The sequence below is a fragment of the Cupressus sempervirens genome, chromosome 8 (assembly GCF_028749045.1).
Source record: "Cupressus sempervirens isolate cs-2001-9-10 chromosome 8, ASM2874904v1, whole genome shotgun sequence".
Classification (NCBI taxonomy): Eukaryota; Viridiplantae; Streptophyta; class Pinopsida; order Cupressales; family Cupressaceae; genus Cupressus; species Cupressus sempervirens.
The window spans coordinates 382343949-382365994 of NC_143125.1; positions in this window are offsets into that span (position 1 = coordinate 382343949).

Below are 22046 nucleotides of genomic sequence, written 5' to 3' on the forward strand. Positions count from 1 at the left end.
ATCCTAGGATTTGGGAATGCTTCAAATCTTATTTAGATTTTAGTTTTTACTCACATTTTGCTTCGTCATAATGTAATATTGCTAAATGAAAACATGCAAATTGAGCACACAAAATAAATGATATTTTAAATGGAATTAACTTGATGAAATGCAAAAGTCAAAGTTAGCCTATGGGTATTCTTGTGTTACAAAAATATACCGCTGTTTACAAACACCTGATGTTGCAAATCAAGAAATGCACAATACCATCATGTAACACATACTCAGAATGCCACATACATAATAAACCCTCTAAAGTTTTGCAAGATAGATCAGCAAATTTCCATGACAACTGATCAATGATGTGGAACCGTGGATCTTGGGATGAATGCAAGTGGGCTGATTTGAGTTCTCGTCAAAAAAACAAAACCTCTATGGGATATTTCCTAGGCTTTACTGAATTTGCAAATTGGAGCTATCAAACTCTCAAGAAAAAGCTTATTTCAAAATTGAAAATGATAAGTCAAGTATGAATTCCCATTTCACTTTTTCTTATTGTGCATTTCTTTTTCAAAAGTAAGACTTAAATTATCTTTTAATTAACTTATACTTTTTTCACTCAAAAGTAACTTCACTTTATGATGTCTACTTCAGTTTAGTCAATTTATAAACTAAAATTGTTAATTAATTGAATTTAAATAATTGCATAGGACTTAGGAGTATTTAACATTTAATCAATTAATTTATTGTCTTAAACAAATTCAATTAGCTTGAGGTTAATAATCTCCTTTAGGTGATCACCTAGACAAAATGAGATGTTACAATCCTCCCACCTCAGATTGCTTAAGATATCACATGTATCATATGTGTCAAGCTCAAAACTTCCAATCAATACTTGGATCATTATGTAGACCTCGATATGTCATCCTATGTGTATTGCCTTCGAACTTCTATTGCTCCACTCTAATTTGAACATCATTATACTCAAAAGGTTGTAAATTAATTCATCATGATCCAAATAAAGTAGTACACTAGACATGCCAATGCCAAAATATCATATCATCACACTTCCATACCAACAAAAAGTGGAAGGATGAATGTCTTCTATCATGCCACCAATGCCATATGTCCTAAATTTGGAAGAGCTCCCATGGACATGAAAAAATGATCATTACAAGTGCACAACCAATCATGTCAATCGACCAATATGTTGCTAGAAATCCAACTCAAAGTGATGCAACAAGTACCTTCAATGACAAAGGATGATGAAATTTCATCTTTGTACTAACCTCCACCAAAGAAGGATTGATTCCAATCTTTCTAAATCCTCCAATAAGATGTTGTCCTAAAGGCTAAGATGAAGCTCTTATGATCAATAGTGTGAAACAACCATCTATCAACAATATGAGAACTCTAACCAATTGAACTATGTCTGAAAACTCCATTCTTATAAGTGTAGAACAATCCTCTATCCTTGTGATGTAACTCAGACCCAAAAGGTTTGAACATGAAATACAATTGATGATGTCTTTTTCATTTAAAAAATATGCTTCCCAAGTATGATCAAGGAATATGATATTGTTAGGAAATGAAGGCATTATGTCAAACCTTGCATGTAATATGGTTCTTCAATTATCATCACATGTTCTGTCATAACAACAAGATTAATGAAATTACTTAAAGATGGCTAATCATCAACATGACACCCACCTTTATTTTGTACCTGCCAAGTTTTCCTTCGGGGATGCTATCATAGGTTGCTATATTGAAGTGTATGACAAATGGAAAACTTCTCTCATGAGTTGTCAGACTTCCCACCTCAAGGATAATGTTATATATAAGACCAACAACTAAATGGAAGTTGATGATGTTGTATATCCATGCGTAAGAAAGAAACCCATTTCCTATTTCCTACCTATCAAGTGATTGTGTCTCCACACACTCAAATATAACCCAAAAATGGATATAGACCTAGATAAATTTAAAAATGCAATGTATAACTATGTGAGACAACCAAAAGTCAACCATGAAAATTATGCTACAACCCATATGATAAATAGTTTCATAAACATATGAACTAAGTGACAAATCCTTAGTTATATTTTAGTAGTTTCTATCAATGCCCAAAGTCAAACCACAAGTGGCTGATCTACGTGACAAATCCTTAGTTATATTTTAGTTGTTTCTGTCAATACCCAAAGTCAAACCACAAGTGGTTGATCTACTGAATGTATCACTCATAAAATCATGATTTACCTCAACGAAATTGTTAGCATCAAATGAACAATTAGAATTTTGGATGTTAGAGAGCTCTTGCTTCTCATCATCCACGGAGTCATGTGAATCATCAAGTTGGCATTCATTACCTTCACCAGGCAACTCCCTTTCATTCTATGGGATTAATTTAATGTTATTATCCCAAAGTTTACAAATTCAGTCCTCTCATAGAATGCATTATCTCAAATATCATGTTTATCCTTAATCAAAGATTTAGGGTTGATTGTATATACCTTTTCTTCCAATGCCTTTGAAATCTTCAATGGTAGAGTACAATTCATGCCCTTCATCTACTGGCAAAAAAAGATTGTTGGCAAATTGTTTCTCTATAGACTTCCAATATTTTTTCTATCCATTTCTTTAGTAGGCGAGGCAAGAAGGAAACTAGGTAATAATCTCCCATATTTATTTTTAGCCATTGATGTAGTCTATACCCCTGTCGTAGATGTTTGGAATGAACACTAAATGTATTTCCTCTATTCCTAGAGATATACTTCCAAGTTCATTCACTATCAAACATGAGACAAAACACTTACATACAAAGTTAATGCAACTTCTAAAGCTAATCAAAATTGACATGCAATCAAATCCAAAACATTGTAATGCTTGAAAATGAAATGTAAAAGACACCAACTTCAAAAAAATAAATTAGAAGTAACATGCAACATTACCATAAAAATGCTTGCCAATAGAGAGGAGGATTATGAGGACAAGACTTTCAAGGGTGGGAAAAGAGGGAGAGATTTTGAATCCAATGAGGAAAATTAGGAGGTGGGGAAGAATAGTGATGAGGATGATAAGATGCAGGGGTGTGGGGAAGAGCACAGGTAGGATTATGAGGAATTGGGATCCAACCATTACAAATGCATGATTACGGGCAAAGATAGGAATATGGTGTAGAGGAATTTTGATATTGTTTCTGCAAGGAAGGGGATCAATAGAGAAATGATTAGAACAATGGTCAAGGAGAATAAAGAGGGCAAAATTCAAATGGAGGCGTTGATTGACCCGACCTTTATGATTTTAAGTGATATCACAAAGGAAAACTCTCAAATGGATGTGCTTAACAACACCAAAAATAATGCAGTGGATAGCTATCAAACCACTAAATGGATTTTCCACGAAATTCAGGAGCTCAAATACATAGTGAGTAGTTTGGAGAGGGAGAATTACAGTTTGCAGAATAGGAAAACAAAAGAGGAAAATGACATGTATAATAGAGTAGAGGAAGTGAAGAGTAGGGTTCAAACCATGGAGGGCTCAATGCAAAATATTGCTGAGCAAAGCTACAACATCCTCAAAGAGGCTATAATGAGAACATAAAGGTGCTCATCAACAAAATTGAAGAATACAGGGTCAAGAAAGACGATGATCATTCTCCTAACAACGCCAAAGATAGGTCTCCTAAGGATGTCTCGAGGAAGAGAACTAGAGCCTACACAAAGAAGAAGGATATTCAGGAACTTGATAAAGATTTGTTTGATATGAAAGAGGATGGGGATCAATAGAGAAATAATTAGAACAATGGTCAAGGAGAATAAAGAGGGAAAAATTCAAATGGAGGAGTTGAGCGACCTGACCCTTATGATTTTAAGTGATATCAGAAAGGAAAACCCTCAAATGGATGTGCTTAATAACACAAAAAATAGTGCAGTGGATAGCTATCAATCACTAAATGGATTTTCCACAAAATTGAAGAGCTCAAATAGAGAGTGAGTAGTTTTGAGAGGGAGACTCACAGTTTGTAGAACAAGAAAACAGAGGAGGAAAAGGACACGAATAACAGAGTGGAGGAAGTGAAGAGTAGGGTTCAAACCATGGAGGGCTCAATGTAAAATATTGCTGACCAAAGCTATAACATCCTCAAAGAGGCTAATGAGAACATAAAACTGCTCATCAACAAAATTGAAGAACATGAGGTGGTCAACAAAGAGGACAATCATTCTCCTAACATCACCAAAGGTAGGTCTCTTGAGGATGGCTTGAGGAAGAGATCTGTCTGATATGAAAGAGGTGTCTGGAAGAATGTCAGAGCTGGAAATTCAAGTTGCGGAAATACTCAGAGAAATAACCTGAGCAACCTTCTTGGCTTTTGGGCCTCTCCTGGTTTATTGTTCTGCTCCCCTATTTTTGTCTGGTTTATATCTTGTTTCCCCTGTGGGGGGCTATTTCAGTATGTTTCTTTTAGTTTGTTTGATATTTTAAGCGCTTCGTTTATGTTTTACTTTTAGACGTTGTAAGGGTTTGAGGGCCCCATTAAAACCTGTTTTCCTTAATAAAAAACATGCAACCATCTAGGTATCCACCAAATTGTCACTCAACACAAGTCCACTAAGAAAAACCGCTAAAAAATAACATGCAAAGAGTGCTCCTAAACTCACATGCAACCATTTGGTATTGACCAAATTGTCATGCAATAAGATTTAACACATATGCAACTGCAAAATCTAACATGCACCATAGAAATCCTAACATGTTGACAAGATCACAAGTGAACCAATATTATTGAAATATCCTCGACTCTAATAATGACTCATTTTGATTTTGATTATTTCTCATGTTTCGCTTCATCATAATGTAATATTGCAACATGAAAACATGCAAAATAAAGGATGTAGATTTTTGAGGAAATTAATTTAATGAAATACATAGAATCAAAGTTAGCCAATAGGTATTCTTGTAATATAGAAATGTATCATCATTTACAAATGCATGTTGGTATTACAAATTAGAAAATACACAACTCCATCATGTAACACATGTCCAAATTGCCTACAGACATAAGATAATAAACCCTTTGAAGTTTTGCAAGATAGATCAATGAATCTTGAAAAAAATGATCAATGATGTGCCATTGTGAATCTTGAGAAGAACCCAACATGTGGGTTGATTTGAGTTTTCATCTAAAAGTTAAAACTTCCAGTGCTTTTATCTTGGGATTAATTGAACATACAAGTTGAACGTTTGAAGGGAAAGTTATTTAAAAATAACAAGTTAAGAATGAATCCTTATTTCATCTTTTCCCCAAATGACAATACTTTTCCTTTTAAAAATTTACACTTTTTTTGGTTATTTGTCTTTTAATTTACTTATTCCCCTCAAAAGTGAGTGTGCATTATAATTTATCATTGATATTATTATAAAGCCACTTTATAAAATAAAATGTCGATAAATTTAAATAATCCCATAGGACTATTTAATATTTAATAAATAAATAATAAATAAATATATAACCTTAAATGGTTCCAGATTTGACTAATCCCCTCTAGGTCATCACTTGGACAAAATGGGACATTACAAGGATAATGAGGAAATCAAAGGCATGCTTTAATTATGGTTCAACTATCATATTATATAAGGCAAGGATTTGTTACAACTGTCTTCTTTTCCAATCTTAGGCATCAAGGTTGAACATTACTTCATAAGTTTTCATAATCTTGATAGAAGATAAATGCAATCGGAAGGTTGCTTGAGTATTACAAAGAGTCAAGTAAATGTGGCTAGGGATGTGCTTGTAGATTTGTTGAATATATTAGATTTGTTTATTTTGATAACTTCAAAGAATGGTCTTAGAACATATATTTTAATAGAGGGCATATAGGAATAGAGTTTCAAACTCAAAACATGGAATGCTAGAAGGTGAACATAGTATTGTCTATTCAAGGAACAAGAACAAATCATTATTATCTCTTCTATTAGAGTTTGTATGTCACAAAATGATGTTCTTGCACCTAAATTAATTTATATGATGCTATATTTTTGTTTTCAACTAATGTGTTTTGAAAATCCCTTTTCGTTTATATTTCTATAGTTTAATTATTGTTCTATAAAGTATATGCATATATTACTACTTAATTTCCATTTGTTTAAATTAGGATCGCTTTATCTTTTTTGTAACTTGTAATAACACTTGTAGATTTTATGTGTGTTTCAATTTACTATTCTAATGAATATATATGTGATATAAAGAGGCACATCTCTCGTAGAGACTTGTCTCTTGTTAATAAATTAGCTCACATTAATTATTGTTATATCACAAATAATATTTTCTCAATGTATTATAATGGTTATATAACAATCATACATATATACACATACATATGTACATATATACACATATGTGTACATATATGCATACGTATACATGTGTGTGTGTGTGTGGAACACACACACACACACACACACACACACACACACACACTCTTAACACAAGTTAATTATTGTATATATATAATATTTACCATAAACAATATTTTATATCTATATATATATATATGATTTATTTGACATAATTATAACAGTAACACCATCAAACTTTAAAATAGACAAAGCAATAAAGGATATTGAATGTATGAAGGGAGATATGGAATGCTGAAAATATTATGATGGATATTTTTTAACTCCAATTTCTTATATGCTTGATTCCTTGATCTTCTATGGTAAACTTGCTTGGATGCCTTGAATGATTGAAGAATACTTGAGTGCTTGTGCCCATGAGTGATGAATGGAATGTAATGGATTTTTTGGATGATAAAAATGAGGCAAATGGACAGGTTTATAAGGGATCATAATAAACTTCCTCCCACTGGTGGATTGTATTTGCAATTAATCCCCCAAATTAACCTGATACAAGAGTCAAGGAAGAGACCTCAAAATGGGTCCTTGGCAGGGACTATAAGAAACTTGCAACAAAAAATATAACCATTTTCACATAAACCATAAAAGATCTTAAATAAATAAGCACTAAGAATCTATATGCAAGAGAATAGACAACATACCCAAAATATGTGACACAAGATATATCTTGGGGAACCCTCATTAAGGGAAAAAGCACAACCTCCAAAAACATCCATAACCATGTATTATTTAGGAAACACGATTGCAATACAACTATTAAAGCCTTAAAGCCATAGCTACAACCAAACAATCCATGTGAACAAGTACGAATCCACACATCCCATGCCATTCTTTCAACCTTCACAAATGCTCCCTTTGGCTAACTTGTCCCGCCCTGTCTTGCATCTACAACTTCCCTTGTGGTTGATTTTATAGAAGCAAGATCCGATAAAACCACGAAGGGGTATTACATAAACCAAGTGCTACCAAACTCCTATCAACCCACATTTAATATTGGGCATATAATTTGTTTTTCCCCAATATTAAGTAATTACATCAAATATTATCATAATGTGTGAATATAACTCATCAAGAGTATTGCATGTGAAACTTTAAATGTTGCATGCCCATTTAGGTGCCACATATACAATACAATAAAATAAAATAATATAAACAATATTATGTAATGTGTGCAATAGACATAATCTCAACAAGCTCCCACCTGTCAATCTATGACCACATAAATGAACAAGAAAATAATCCTTCATAGAACATCCACTATCATGGATCAAAGTACACCATGTGCTGCATCTAGGTAATTGTAGCAAAATCAAAGTATCTAGCACCTCGAATATGAATGACCACATCCTATAGGCATTGCCATCAAACATATACAAAAGCCATCCAAAGAGAAAGCCACCCAAATTGTCACATAAGAATCATAAAATCATGTACCAACTAAAATGCCAAGCACAAACACCTGATCCAAGGGTAATTATACGTATCAATAGCTGAAATAGGATACACAACAAGTGCACACCCATCCTGTTGGAAACATATGTTATAGGCTAAGTTACTAAGAGAGGAGGGGTGAATCAGTAACTAATAAAACTTAATCTTTATTTACCAATTAATCCTTCATGTGAATTCTGATCTAATTCCATGCATAAGAAACTGAAAGCATTAAAACATTTATAACACTTTGACACACAATATGGTGACCCAGAAACCTTCCAAATAGAAAGTAAAACTAAGGTGGGGATGATACCCACAAGCTTTAGTATTGCAGTATAAAGTTGGCTTGTTAAGGCTTACCATGATCACTTTTGATTATTTGCCCTATTAGGAGCAATAAGGACTAGTAGTTGCACCTTGCAAAAAGATTTATGAATATACAATAAAGTATGCACTCAGTAAAGAGATTTACAAAAGACTGTTAAGTCTACCTTGTGAAAGGATTTAACTAATCCACATGTTAGGATGAAACAGTAAGTGATCTCTGATCTGCAACTTGGTTCGCTGAATGAGATGCCTTTAAGTGTAATGATCACCTTGCTATGATAGATAAATCTTTGTTGCTCCTTATACTGTTGTATCCTTTTTATTTCACGCTTCTCTTTTCTTCTAGTTACATTCCATATATTCTTCTTCTTGGATGTGAGACAATACATTACATATATACCGATCCAATTTATATTTCAACAAAGTCGGCTAAAATACAAATGTACACAAAATACACGAAGTCAACCCAACTGCAGGAACTCAAGTTTTGAAAACTAGCTTGGTGAGGTTCTAATACTTGACATCGACTGTCAATGCTTGACATCATCATGCATTTAGTAGACATAGAAGCTTGGTTCATACTGATTACTTCCAAGTAGTCTGAACTTGGTCTGCACTGGTGACTCAGTGAATACTATGAAACTCAACATATAAACTGAATCACTTGATTTACACTGCATAGCTTGGTCAATGGTATCACAACGAGCTTGGTATAAATTGAACCACTTGGTTGACACTGATTGGCTCGGTCAACACTAGATTCACATCATTGTAATTGCAAACTTGGTAAGCACTACACAACTCGGTTTGCACTGAGGAAGTCGGTAAACCTTACGAAGTTCGGTTTACACTACTGATCACCATTAGGGTACCATCTGCTCGACGCAAATTGAATATTATTCCTTGAACTTGGTAGCAATTGTAGAACTCGATAAAGCCTAAAATGCTTGGTTAACACTGTTAATTGTTCAATAAACTTGGTAGATACTGTTTGGATAAGTGTGTGTCACTAATAACAAACTTGACTACAATGTCAACAATTTCTCTCGTTGGCATTAGTGACAAAATCAAAACACATACCAATCAAAACTGAATTCTCAAAAAATTCTATTCTCCATATTGTGTCTCTAACTCAGTAGAGTATTTTGTTTTTGAGATTTTTCAAAATTGCTTTTATAAGAGATGTTTCTCTGAATATTTGTACATGTATATAATGTGATGCTTCTCCCCCATACACATATATACAATATACTTTACATCTTTTCACATCTTTTCATTTTTACATATGATATATACATTTTCTCCCCTTTTATGTATGCTACATCTTATATTATACCTTCTATCCTTTACAATATACATCTCCCCCTTTTTGACAGTAATGCCAAAGATGTATGCTATATACTATACAATAATACCAAAATGTAACAAGAAATTTGAATATACCTTTAGAATCAGCGCCATTATCTTGTCCCAATTTTTTTTCAACACCTAGCATGTGTGCAATGCAAGTTGATCTTCTATTGAAAGTTCTATCATGTGGTCTGCAATAGAGAAGTTGTTGTCATGGATGAGTGTTTTAGCATGTGCAATATGTTTTTGCAATGCATCCATGTTCAGGAGAATCATGCCCTGTATGTCTACTAGTATAGCTCTTGCTAGCTTCTTCTCTTAGTAATTTTGCTTGCATATCAGTTAAGAATCTGATATTTGTATAGTGGACAGAGCTATAACTCAGGTCAAGTTGCAACTGTTATGCACTTTCCTTTAGATCTTCATCAATTTTAGAAAGTTTTTCTTTAATTTCTTTGGTGAAATTTGAAGTATCACAGAGTTTACTGAATAAGGAAATCACATTGTTGTAAGAGGTCTCCAATGAGCCTAGAATAGTACATAGATCTACTTGATGAATTGCAATCTTTTGAGCAATAAACTCGAAAACTTTATTCTTAAATTTCTTCTTTGCTCTTTGCAACAATTTCTCTTGTCCATTCAAATCTTCGTTGAATTTCTAGACTACCTCTGCTAATTGAGCCAGAATTGGTTGAGAAGTGTCAACCTCTGTGATGAGTGCTTCTACTAGAATATTCTTTGCATCTTCAATCACTTGAAATTCTTTATTCTTTTCTTCTCTAAGCCTCTGCTTCTTAGCTTTCTTATGAAGTAGCTCTCCAAATATATGCATCTGGTTAGGACTAAGATTGGAGATATCCCAATTTGGAATAACAAATTCCTCATCAAGATCAATTTCTTCTTCCTTATCTTTTCCTTTACTCAAGAAATTTGTACTCGGTTGAGGCTCGGTCTCAACTATCCTTGCACTTATTAATTGCATGCTCGGAATGGAAATAATGGTAGAAATAGTAGGACTGGTAGATAAAGTAAATACTGCACTTATTGAAGGAATACCTTGTGTAACCAAAACTAATGGAGGAGGAAGTGTTGTCTGCTTGGTAGATGAAGTGCTTGTCACTTTCGTCAATGAAATACTGAGTTGAACAGGTGCAAAGATTGATTGAGTGCTTGTACTTGCAATGTTTGACACAACCAATTTTGCAGTAGCTTTCTTTGAGCTTGATGTTTTCAATGCTTTGCTCGGAGAATGAGGAAGCAAGGCTATGATCGTTGTAGCAATTTTATCTAGGTCAGTCTCCTCAATGTTTTGAACTTTAGGTAGATCTTCCTTGATAGCTTCTTGTTCCTATTCCTCATCATCTATATTGTCATTATTTGTTTCCTCTTCATCATTATTTTCTTCTTCTTCCTTTTCATCATCATCATCATCCTTGTCACTGACATTAACAACAAAATCACTCGTCTTATGAATATTATACATGTTCTTCCATGTGTTGGTAGCATTCTTCACTAAATGTTCAATGTCATTGATTAATATTTGACAATTGTTAAACTTCAAGACAAGTGATGAACTCATTAAAATCTTTATTACTTAAGCTCAACATGAGTTGCCTCAGGGTCTGCTCATATATGACTTTAGTAGTTTTCTTGGCTTGTTCCCATCTTGGCTTAACTTTCTCCATCAATTCACTCAGAATTTGTTGAACAAGGTGGTCTAGAGAATATTTTCATTTGCCCATCTTAGACATAACCATGTCTTCAATTTTCTTCTACTCCTCTGTAGTTCTTATTTCATACCTTAGTGATTTGAAAATTTCCATACTGGCTCCAGTGTCAATTTCCTTCAACCTTCTTGGAATGAGGGTGGTGGCTTTTTGAAGATTACATATCCTCGTTTCTTCTTGGAAGCCCTCCATGTGAACACTGTAGTAGATGGTTTTGCAGGCTTGGTTATTATAACCTTAACTTTCTTCTTTATTGGCTCTTCTTCCTTTGACTTCTTTTCATCTTCTGCATCATCTTCCTCAATGTCATCACCTTTGCCTTCAGTCAACAGAAGAGTGGAGCTAGTTTTCAATTTTGCAATCCTCTTCTTTCCTTTGTTGACTGCTTGAGGGAGTTTTATTTCAAGTTCTATTCTTGCCTTTACTTCATCATAAGTGCCAAAGTATGCAAATTTTGGGTCAATAGGCTCATTTAATAGTGCTTCAATAATGTCCTCGGTTTCATCAATGTTGACCTCATAACCTGAAGGCTTGACCCATACAATTCTCGGTCTTACTGCTTGTATATATACTTTATCACTATCAACCATGAAACAAATATCATCTTTGTAGTCACCAACAAGTTTCTTTGGTATCTTGAATCTATCATTCATCTTGTCCTAGAATGCATCAAAGTAGTTATCTATTATACTAACATAGTTTTCTCCCATTTCAACTATATACTCATTAATTTGGTAAAGAATAGGTATATCCTTCCTCCATACCATTGTACCTTTTGATGGGAAAAAAAATTTACTCATAGAAAAATAGACAAGTTAAGAGTGAACCAAACTTACAAGGATTGTTCTTTGAAGTTCTTATGCTCTCCATATTTTTGTTGAATTGATTCAACATGAACTCGACAAGGTCAACTAACATATTATTCTTGACCAATTTGTATGCAAGATCCATAGCTTTGCATGATACATTGTTGAGTTTGCTTAAGTTGTATACCTTATTTGCAATGATATGTATCCCAAACTTCAATTCTATATTTGTAACACAGGTGATCTTCATTCTCCTTCCATCCCACTCAACTAGGGTTTTCTTTTCTAGCTCCACTTGACTTAGGGTTTTGGTCATCTTTGCCTTGGTTAGCATTGAAAGTCCTATGATCTAATGGATCATTTTCTTTGTTATCATAATAGGTTGCTCCAACCACAACTGGCCATTATGCACATGGCTGAGGATAAATCTTATCCATTTAATCTAAAAATCTCTTGGCATGTGCGGAATGTGAGTCAAACCCTTAGTTTCAAGGTGTTGATGTTCTAGTTTTAGTATGCCATTCACACATAGCTTCTCCAAGGTTTCATCCATTTCTAGGGTTCTAATATCTTGAATAACACATTGAAAATGTGATCGAGCTTCATTAATCAATAATACGTTGGATGGAATTTGTGATTGAGCTCCAATTAGATCTAGGGTTTTTGTGACAATCAGGATTAGCTTAAAGTTTCGGGCCTTCCATTCCATGTCTCAAACTAACATCTTTGACCCTTTCTTAGTCTTACTGCTAGAGGATGCCATTTTCTTGGTAGGGTTTTCAAAGACACAAAACTCTCCAATAGTGATTTGCTTAGATCTCTTAGATGAACTAAAATGGCTCTGCACAAATAACTCTTTAAAATTTGCGGTGACAAATGAATTTGATTTTTCCTATTTATCAAAATTTGCCTTTTGATCGCCATAAATGCCTGGAACGATCATTTGCTCAAATGTCAGACTATCTTCCACTTGGCCTACATTGAATGCTTGAGAGGAACATCCATGACTCGGTTTCCACACAATAACGAGTTACTCCCGACCTTGCTTGGTAGGGTCTTGCAACCTGACCTCGCTCGGTAAGGTCTACAACTTGACCTCACTCGGTAATGACTGGCATCTTCTTGAATGCTCGAAGATCCCTTTGTATCTTGAATGCTGATATGGATCTTTCATTGTTCTGACTAGAACTAATGTGAGATGTCTTCTTCAAAATCCTAGTTCCAGTTCTCCTTGTGAGAGATCAAGTGGAATTGCTTGAGTCACCCAAATCTTGAGTGACAATTGCTTCATCGCTCAGACTTGCATTCTTAGAAGATTTTGGAATCCATTTCTATCTCATCTTCTTTCTAATGTTATCAACTTTTTCTTTCTTTTAATCTTCAATTCTTATAGTATTCATACAGTTCTTGACAAGATGACCAAGTTTTGTACAAATAAAACATCTTCTAGTGGTGTCTCTTGTCATCATGGGATGTTTTACACAATTCATTCCAATGTGTCTAAATTCTCTATAGTAATGACATCTACACCAAGTGTTATAGTCCCAACCAAATATAGCTTTTACAATCTATTCGTTGGGTTCAATATCTTGGTTTTGCACTTTGAAGATTTGTGTCCATGCTTCTTACATTTGTGACATTTTCCTTCAAACTTAGGTTTCTCTTTGCATTCACTAGCTCTGTGACCATGCTGATTGCAATCGTAGCATTTTCTATTGAATTTAGCTTTCCCATTGCTCCAACATTTGTTTGATGTATGACCTATCTTACCACAGTGACTGCAAGTAGGTCTTTGATTTTTTTGAACTCCTTGCTTGGATGATTCACCTTCTTCTGTATATCCAATTCTTGCTTTTCCTTTTTTGTTTGTATTGGATTTGCTCATTTAGCTGATCCATGTCTGCTTGAGATTTCATCATCCTCTCATTGGTTTTCTTTCCAGTGTTTATATCATTCTACAATCTTTCATTTTCTGATCTTAGATTCATGATTTCTTCATTTGCATTAGTGAGCTGATCAATGAAGTCTGCTTGCTGAAGGGATAGGTGTTGAATTTCATTGTTCTTTCCTTCTATCTCTTCTTTTGTCTCATTTTTCTCTTCTATGACTTCACATAGTCTTACTGATTGGATTTCATGACTTCACATAATCTTATTGACTGGATTTCTCGCTCTCTTCTCAGCTTTCTTACTTTTTGAAGGGTACTATTCTTGTATATTAGTTTTTTGATTGCTTCATTAGCTTCATCTGAATTGCTTTCTGAATGAATATCATCAATTCTTTCTTCAATGTAGAGTTGGTCATTCATCTATACTACAAAATCTTTTCTTCTTTTCAAAGATTGAGAGAGTTTCCCCTTTGCTTTCTTGAATTGTCCAATAGCCAATTTCAAATATAGCTTTTTATTGTCAATAGCCTTGTCAAGTTTGAATAACTCCATAGCCTCTGATCTTTGCTCAAGTTATTAAACTTCTTTCCTGAGAACCACAAATCTTTGATACCAATTGTTGGAACTATATGTTATAGGATAAGTTACTGAGAGGGGAGGGGTAAATTAGTGGTTCATTTAAGAGCCACCATCTCATAGCCTTTGTAGGTCATAGATAGAGAGTTATAATCCGCCTCTTGAGATGACCTCTTTTATGGGTATTCTTAATAATAATTGTTTATAGAAGTGTGTCCATATTTTCTACACACATTTTTGGCGCTTAAAGTCAACCATTGATCTTAATTAGGTGAGATTCTTATGGACATGGATCACTCAAGATGCATTCTCCTCCCTTGATTATGCCTCTTTTTCCTCTTAATCTCAACTACCTATTTTCCTTTAAAAGAGAGAGCTCTCTTCTCATCTAAGGATCCATCCACCTTTTGAATATTGTTATGTTGCAGGTTTTCGAACAGATTTGTTTGGAGCTTTGAGGAGAACTTCCATTTTCTTGTCTTCATTCTCCTATTTTATCACATTCTAGCTTAATATCATGTTGCATGTTAGTTTAGTTTCTCTTTTGCAATGATTTATCTCACATATTTTAACTAGGTTGGTGGTAGCTGCATTTTTCATATTCATACTAGTTTAGTCTACATTTGCACTGCATTATTGAGGCATCCTTTGTAGACATTTGCACTGTTGTATGTCGTCTCTAAGAGAACCTCCCATTGCATGGTTTACTAGCAAGAAGAGTATCTCTAAGGATCATTTGAGAGCGTTTTTATTCTTGAAATATACTCTCTTGCACTTTGTGGATAGGGAGCTCTAAGCCGACATTCAACCATTCCAAACTCATAGAATACCTTGAATAGAAGGGTTTAGAGTGTGACACAAATTGAGTGTACAATTATTACTTGACTTTCCTTTCTCACTGGTTAACTGTGCATCCCCACTTTATATATTGGCTAAAATATATAATGCAAACATTAGAAATTGCCAAATAGAATCTATGTTTTTGCGCTGCTCACAAGAAATAAAAACAATTGTCGTACATCTTCAATTCTGTCTTGTCCTTATAACCATGTCATCTGGACACTCTTAGGAACATGTCCTTAACTATGCATCACTTATCCCTTACTTAATTACTACACAATGTAAGATCTCTAACTTTTATTCTTCCAGTCTCTAATAGAAACATGACTGTTGACATCAATGAGAAACACAGTCATGAATGCAACATATCAATGCTCTCCAATGCTTAGGATACTCCCTCAATGTAGTAACATCATCATGATGGCAACATAGATGAAAAATATCTAAGTTCCAAGAATACCAAGAAAACTCTTGTTGCTTCTTGTTGTTCTCATCTTCTCAAATCCTCTTTATCAATCAAATCTGAAATCCTCTTGAACACTACTTTGTTCATCTTCTTCTTCTTCTTTAGACATCAATTGTTTGCTTCACACTAAACAGTTCACAATACAATAGGTCTATCTTTACATGAATCTTTCTAAATATCTCTAAAAATATATCTCTCCCCCATTTCTTAGGAGTACTTCTCATGTACACTCTCTTCTATACCTTAGGAGATGTTTTTCATCCCTATCTCTCCCCCATTGAAATCAATGTCAAAGGTGTCAATCAAAATAGCAATTGCTAATTAATTGCTCAATCATAAACTAGCTGAAGTGTCCAATTACACTATCCAATACCATATATCAAATACCAAGAGTCCTCTATGACTCAGTACATACCAGATACTCCCCTATTCAAGAAGCATCAACATTCAATCCAGTGAAATAATAGTGCTCTATAACACTAGACTAATGTACTATCTGCATCTCCTACTCAGAAGTAGGCAAGGGCATAACCCCAAGCATACCTCTCAAGTACAGAAAAGTATCTTTAGGCAAAGGCTTCATAAAGATATATGCAATCTAATCTTTGGTACTTACATACTTCGATTTGATCTCCTTTTCTATTACTTTCTCTCTCATCACATGATACTTAATAGATATTTGCTTTTGCTTTAGAATGCAATACAAGATTCTTAGACATACTCACTGTACTTGTGTTATTATAGTAAATGATAACAAGTTCTTCAATCTCAATTCTGATATCCTTCAACATTTGCTTCATCCACATAACTTGATTATAGTTGTTTTCTACTGCAACATACTCTGCCTCAATAGTACTCTGTGAAATACAATCTTGCTTCTTGCTTAACAAACCAATTTTCCTCTAAAAAAGAATGCTCCACCATTGGTGCTCTTTCTGTCATCCATAATGCTTGCTTGCCCAATCAACATCAATATATGTGCATAAGGTGAAATCATTTGGTTTTTCATACCAAATTCCATAGTCAAATGCCCCTTTTAGATATCTTAATATTCTCTTTACTATTGCAAAATAACATTCTTTAGGATCAACTTGAAATCTAGCCACTATCCCAACTACATTTTTTATATACGGTCTTGTGTGAGTCAAATACTACAAACCTCCAATCATTGATCTGCATCTCAATCAACTCCATCTTCATCACCTCCTTTATAATACTTTGTCAAATCTAAAATATTAAATACTGGTGAAATATTCAATACAGTAGGCAACTCCACTTCATAAGCATTTCTAGAATCATGTCTTTTCACTATCTTGCATGGTCCAAACTTCTTCATCTTTAGCTTATTATATGTACCCACTAGAAAATAGGCTTTTCTCAAATGAACCATGACTTCATCTCCAATATGAAATTCCTTATACCTCATTTCTGCGTCTTCCTTAGCCTTGTATTGTGTATTCATCTTTATGATGTGTGTCCTCACCTTCTCATGGATGTTCTTCAGATATTCAACAAATTCTTCTACTTCAATGCTACTTATCTCTCCTTTATCCAACTGTCATAAATCAAAAGAATTTCTAAGACTACTCCCATATACAATCTAGAATGGTGATTTTCCAGTACTCTTGTTGATAGAATTATTATATGAAAATTCTGCCCGTGGTAAAAATCATATCCCATCCTTTTGGTTTATCTCCAACCAAACATCTCAACAAGTTTCCCAAACTAGGATTCACAACTTTTGTCTGTCCATCAGTCTGTGGATGATGTGATGAACTAAACTTCAAATTTGTCTTCAACTGCTTCCATATTGTACGCTAGAAATACCCAACAAATTTGGTATCTTGATCTAAAACTATACTCTTTGGCAGACCATGTAGTCTCACCACTTCTCTGAAAAATAACTCTGGTACGTGAACAACATCACTAGTCTTCTTGCAAGTAATAAAATGTGTTATCTTTGAAAACCTATCAAGCACCACAAAAATAGAATCATGTCCATGCTGAGTAATAAAATCCATATTGACATCCTCCCATGACTTCTCGACTATAGGTAATGGCTGATACAACCCTATATTCTACTTTACTCCTTTCGTCGTTTGACATACTCTTCAACTCTATACAAAATTCTTCACATCTTGCTAGAAGTGTGGCTAGTAATAATTCTCAGCAACTAAAACTATGATTTTATCTCTGCCAAAATGTCCAACCAATCCTCCACTATGTTTCTCCTTGATGAGATTCTCTCTCATTGAACTTCTAGGAATGCACAACTGATTTCCTTTAAACAACATACTATCCTAGATCATAAAATCTAACCACTTTATCTTATCAAGTGTAACAAGTTCTGTACAAGCCTTCCACACTTCACCAAAATCAGGATCATCTGGATACAAAGTACTAAGTTCCTTGAACCCAACCATCTCTATCTACATTTTTGTTAGCAAAAGTTATCTTCTACTAAGAGCATCTATAACTTTGTTAAACTTCCCACTCCCGTGTTTCAAAACAAATATATAACTCTATAAAAACTCAACCCACTTTAAATACCTTTGGTTCAATTTTTCGTGACTATTCAAATATTGTAAAGCTTGACGATTAATATACAAAAAAAAAACTCCTTAGGAAGAAGATAGTGTCTCCACTTCTTCAATTCTTGAACTATAGCATAAATTTTCTAATCATAAACATAATATTTTTTTTTTTGCATCATTCAACTTCTCACTAAAATAAGCAACAGGTCTACCTTCTTGGCTCATAATAGCTCCTATTGTAGTACCACCAACACCACAATCTACTTGAAACATATTGTTAAAATTAGGAAGTGCTAAAACAGGCTGCTCAATAACTTTCTATTTCAATAGATTAAAAATATTATCTGCTCCTACAGTGCAGTTCAATTCTTTCCTATCCCCTATTATTGTTTCAGTCAAGGGTCCACAAATACTGCTAAAACATCTGATAAACTTTCTATAAAAACTAGCTACTCCATGAAAAGATCATACCTCTATCGCACTCCTTGGAATAGGCCATTCAAGGATAACCTTCACTTTCTTTGGGTCCATTTTTAGACCTTTTGATAAGACTACAAATCCTAGGTACACCAACTCCTTTACAAAACTACACTTCTTCAGGTTTATTAGGAAATTTTCTTCCCTCAACTTATCAAATACCTTGTGAATATGAATCAAATGTTGGACCAATGTCTTACTAAAGATCAAAATATCATCTAGGTAACCAATGATAAACTTATTTAGAAACTCCTTCAATACCTCATTAATGAGCCTCATGAAAGTGCTTGGTGCATTGGTTAGCCCAAAAGGCATGACTAACCACTCGTACAATACTTCTTTTGTCTTGAAAGTAGTCTTCCACTCATCACCTTCTCTAATATGAATCTAATGGTACCTCTTCAGATCTATCTTTGTGAAATACTCAGCTCCACTAAAATAGTCCATAATATCATCCATCCTTTGTAATGGAAATCTATACTTGATTGTGATCTTGTTCATAGTGCAAGAATCTATGCACATCCTCCATTCTTCTTTGGTGCTAATACAAGTGGTACAACAAATGGACTTAGACTCTCTTGAATCAACTCCTTTTGCAACAACTCATAAACTTGCCTATTCAACTCTTCACTTTCTATTGGTGTCATTCTATGTATTGCCTTGTTTGGAAAACTGGCTCTTAAAACCAAATCCATTTAGTGATTGATCTTCCTCATTGGGGGCAATCTATTAGGTATATTATTTGATAGAATATCAAAAAACTCTCCAAAAAATTTTGCAACTTCTGTAGGTACCTCCTCTACTTCATCTTTACTATCTTTTGGAATTATAGTAAAACACATATGCTCATGCTTCATACCTTTGAAAAACTCTTTTCCATCAACAAAACATATTCTGGTATCACTAGATACCTTTTTCTTCTTTCTCCTTCAATAATTTTATGTTTCACTCCATCCTTGGTTAGAATGTAGGTATTTTCTTGCCCATCATGTACAACACACTCGTTAAATTGCCATGGCCTACCCAAAAACATATGACATATATCCATAGGTATGATATCTCATAGTACCTCATCGTGGTTGCTTCTAATTTTAAACTTCACTAAGTACTGCTCATTGACCATAACTTTGTGGTCATCTTGCACCCAAGATATATGGTATGGACGCAGGCATCTTTTTCTTTTCAGCTTCAACTTTGTGACCATCATTTCTGACACTAGATTATTAGTACATCCACCTTCAATGATCACATCACATCACTTATCTTTATATCTGCACCTTGTGTGAAACAAGCTCATTCTTTGATCAAGTTCATTCTCACCACTCAATAGGGCTCTTCTATTAACTAGGACTTCTCCTCTTTTAGCATCTTTAGAATGTGATAACCTAACATCTTTATCAAGATGTACAACTCTAGTCTAGCCTTATGTTCTTTGATCTATCTTTCCTTTGTGCTAGATACATTCAAATGATCTATGCCCTTCTTCTCCACAATGAAAACATTTCCCACAGAAGCTTCCTTTTCTAGATCCTTATCCTTTGCCTCTTCCTCTCTGATCTCTATTGTTCTGATCATGGAAATGATTAGAATTGTTTCTCCTTTAGTTCTAATTTCTACTCCCAACCTTGTCCTTGTTCTTCTAATCATCATTACGGCCACCATAAGATCATCTACTAGATTTGCCACAATGACATGTTTCACTATTCTTGTTGTCAAACTTCTTGCTAATTTTTTCCTCAACTCTTAAGGAAAAGTAGTATGCCTTCTTAATACTATTTATTCGAACCAAACTCAGCTCATCCTGAATACTTGGCCTTAACCTATTAAGATAATGTGCCACTTTCTCCTTATCAACTTCTACATGGCTAGTTCTAATGACAACTCGGTAGAACTCTTTGGCATACTCTTGAATAGATTTTCCCGCTTGCTTTATCCCTTGCATTTTCTTCAAAAAATCAAACTCATAATCCATAGAAATGAATTGTCACTTTAGTTTAGCTATCATCTAATTCTATTTGGTGATTTTTTCCTTTCTCTTTCTATTTCACTCCAACTGAACCTCCTATCACTAGATCTTTGCATGTCCCTTCAGTTTCTCCTTCACAAAATTGACCCTATCTATTAGGAACCTGTGTGTTCCTTCTGTTTATTTTGTTAGAGTAGTGTTGTTGGACGCATATGCTTTGTAAGTCGTCCCGTGAGTATATTTTATTATCCCACATGCATAGGTAGTATTACTTTTCTAGATCGTACTCAGTATATAAGAATAGGTTGAGGCCCTTGATGGGCACGGACGAATTTATTGTATTGAGCTTGCTCAAAGGAGGTTACCCCCTCGAAGTGGCCTGCGATCAGTAGATTCATTCTGAGTTCTGCTATCACTTTGTATTCTGTTATTTCGAGCATTCTCACGATATTGCTATAAGGAGGTTCTTCACATCTGGTATCAGAGCACTCTCTTGGGCTCGCTGGGTGGAAATTACATCAAATTTTTTTCTGTCGTGGCCTTCAAGTTCCTCTCACTTCTAATATCTCTTGTTATTGCAATAACTCTTTTCAGTTGTTCTGTTTGTGAGTGAATTTTTCTAAGTCGACTGTTCGAAAAAAAAAAAAAAAAAGAGTAAAATTTTTTCTGTTTTTTAGTCGTAGCTTCCTTGTTTGCTTTCTGTTTCTACTCATACTTCCGCAGAACGTCTGCAATATCATTTCGCATACTTCCTTCCTTGGCGACCCAACCCCAAATTTTACATATCAAAGCCCTAAATCCATCATTTATCTAATTTTAGGGTTTGCCCTATTTTTTTCACCTCTCATCCAATCGCCACCAAACTGAGCTACAAGATTCAATTCCTCATTTTGCTCCCTTATCCCTCTTGGACTGTTCGCCTCATTTCGCCTCCCTACCCTTGAAACCCTCATTTTTCTTTTTCCCTTGTCCCGAGATAGTCTCCCACCACCCGTCGAACACCCATTTCCTATATGAGTTTTACCCAAATCCAAGTTTGCCGTAACTAAAAAAGTTTTTGTTTCTCATCTTCTACCCATTCCAAAAAAAAAAAAAAAAAAAAAAAAAACCTTGTTTTATGGTTGTTACGCGTACAGGAGCAAAAATCATGGAAGAGGAAATTGCATCCCTCAAAACCAAACTTCAAGATCTGGATGACAAAATTCTGGGTCTTAACTTTCAGCAGTCAGCCATGAGCCGAAACCATTCAGGAGATACTGGGT